A 2,895-nucleotide genomic window follows, 5' to 3' on the forward strand; every position below is an offset into this window, starting at 1 on the left:
GTTTTGAAATAGACGAGAAATTAGATTTTAATGCACAAATAAACATGGTGACAAACAAACTAGCTAGTAAAATAAATGTACTGTACAGAATTAAGGACAAAATTACCTTTGATCTAAGAAAAATCGTATATAATGCAATCATACAACCACACTTCGACTACTGCTAAACGTTATACATAAATTGTACAAAAGAACAAATTGACCAAATGCAAAAACTACAAAACCGTGCAATGCGATATATATTAAAATGTGATTTTAGAACCTCATCCGAATTTATGCTAAATACGTTAAACTGGATGAGTGTGACACAAAGAATTAATTATAATGTAATATTACTCGTCTTCAAAATGAAAAACTTTCTTGTCCCCGACTACCTATGTAACAAAATAAGATACACGCATGAATTCCACAACAGATACACAAGAAATAGAAACGAAATCAGATTGCCTGTTTGTTTTGAATGTTTATTATATAATGGTATTAAGTTATTCAATGAGCTCCCTATTGACTTAAGAAATACAAACAATGTTAATATTTTTAAAAAAAGGCTTGCCATGCACATAAAAGGATTGTAATTAGTTTATAAGTGATTGCAACCAATTTTAAGTAATCGGAGAAATGTTAAGGCTTGAGACTCTTGCACCTCTTTCACGAATCAAATGTACACATACAAAAAGCGTAAGCTAATCAATAAATAAATAAATGCAAACATATACATTAGCACTCGTTAGCACTGGAGACGACTGGAGAACACAACCGAACACCACATAAAGACTAATTTAACCGAATTTAACCCATAATTACATACAACCCGATACAACCGCAGATCGCCTCAGATAGTACTCCATATGATGATTTTCGATGATTTTCCTTGGATTAATTCGTGACCATCACCTAATAACATGTTTGGCTTTTTTCGGCTTTTTTGTATACTCGTTAAAATAAGTTTCCAATCTCTTCCATATTGATTCAACATGTCAAAAGGGATCGAAACTTATTTAAAGCAGTATACGATTCCAAATCAAAAAGAAAATAATTTTATTTTCATTCAATAATCCGCAATCGTCTGCAATAATCCCAAAAACCCGCAAAAATCAGTTTAAGACAAACACTTTCGGACACAATTCTATCTAGAATTAATCTTACTTCGTGCGACCATCAATTGGGAGAACTTCATCTACGTCCACAAAATTGATTGGGTTTATTATTTCTTCTTCATTATTTACAGTTGTTTCCTCCGTTTGTGTAATTGTTGGAAAGATAGTTGGAAGAGCTCCTGATCTTAATCGTAAATTCTTTCCTGCATATAATTGTGATGATTCAAAATGATTTGAACAAACTGAATAGTATACAGTCTTTCCATCAGTATCGAAGAATGTTTGGTGTGATTTAATGGATTTAATCCATTTTCCACGCATCATATGATCTTGAGGTATCCTAAAATGTGGGTGAAATGTAAAATCCGATAGAATCGTATGAATACACAAATTGGTAAAATTATGATTTCATGCCGTTTCATGCAGATTACTTCCGAATGGTGCAAAACCGACGAAACTGCCACAAATGGCCACAAACGTACAGCATTTTTTCTTCCCACACATCGGTCGGTATCGATGTATATCTTACGATATCTTACGATATCTTACCTGAACATAACAACATTTTTATCCGTTGCTTCTATTCCGTTGAAATTGGGACAACCAATAATCTTGCAATACTTTTTCCTAATATTCTGTGCATTCGAAGACATTTTCATGCGATTTCAATAGACCGCTATCGACTCGTATCGATCGCTATATACACCGATGGACACTCTGAAAAATAAAGGCTAGCCGAGCGTAGCCGAGGCTAGCAAACATTAATATTCGTTAATATTACTGAAAATTAGACAAAATTGAATTTCAATATTTCGCAATATTTGCAGCAAAATTGTCAACGATTTTAGTCGGCTCCAGCCGGTTCATAACAGTCGATAACAGTCGACAAAACTTAAAGTAACGTGAAGTAACGTAAAGTTGTAAGCTATTGCGCAATTATGACGAAATGTTGCGGTATAATAATCTATCTATCTCTTCCTCGCGTTTTATTTTTTGCACACAACACCGCACAACACTGATATTTTTTCTTCACGGTTCTACATTGCCGAATGCTCTGAATCTGATGTTATATTCAACGAATTTTTTTCAAAAATAGATTAACTGAAACTTTTAGCATTATTTCACTGCACAAAAAATAACTATAGTGTGTAGAACAACCGAGAACAACATATAAACGTAAATAACAAAGCTCGTGACGAACGGTGACGTTTTAAACTTGACTCCGTTAAGTTGGTATTATATCATTGGACGCACTCATTGATTTTTGACAAAATGAATAGGGTAGCACGAGTCTAGGGGCTTCACGCACTCAAAAAATGATTCAAAAACAACAAGTATTTATTCTATTGACGTATGATCCGGTAAAATCCATTCTTGCACGCTGAAACTCACATGAATTCACGAAAACTCTCTCATTTGAATTGAATGAATATTGAGGAGTTTGGTGAATTTATGTGAGTAGAAAAAATTACGAGAATTTGTATTACCGACCCTTTTCATTGCTGCCACCTTTATAAACTTCGTACGCAAACATAGCCTCAAATTTTATTTCAAGCCTTCATACGCGTTTCACCATTTAAATCATTCGGTATGACATGAAGCGGTCCGGTTTTATCTTTTCTCAGCTTGAAAATTTCAATAAAAATCAATATCCAATTTTCATTAAAAGAATTTTAGTAGAAAACGCTTTCGATACAGCCGCCGCACTAAAAACTTTAGACAAAACTGAAATCGAAAGAATAGAAGAAGTGATAAGTGAAAACCCAGAATTAGTAGCAGGCACATCATACGTCGACGA

Source organism: Sitodiplosis mosellana, unplaced genomic scaffold, assembly GCF_009176505.1.
Source record: "Sitodiplosis mosellana isolate CC-2019 unplaced genomic scaffold, AAFC_SMos_1.0 Smas_scaffold_5237, whole genome shotgun sequence".
Lineage (NCBI taxonomy): Eukaryota > Metazoa > Arthropoda > Insecta > Diptera > Cecidomyiidae > Sitodiplosis > Sitodiplosis mosellana.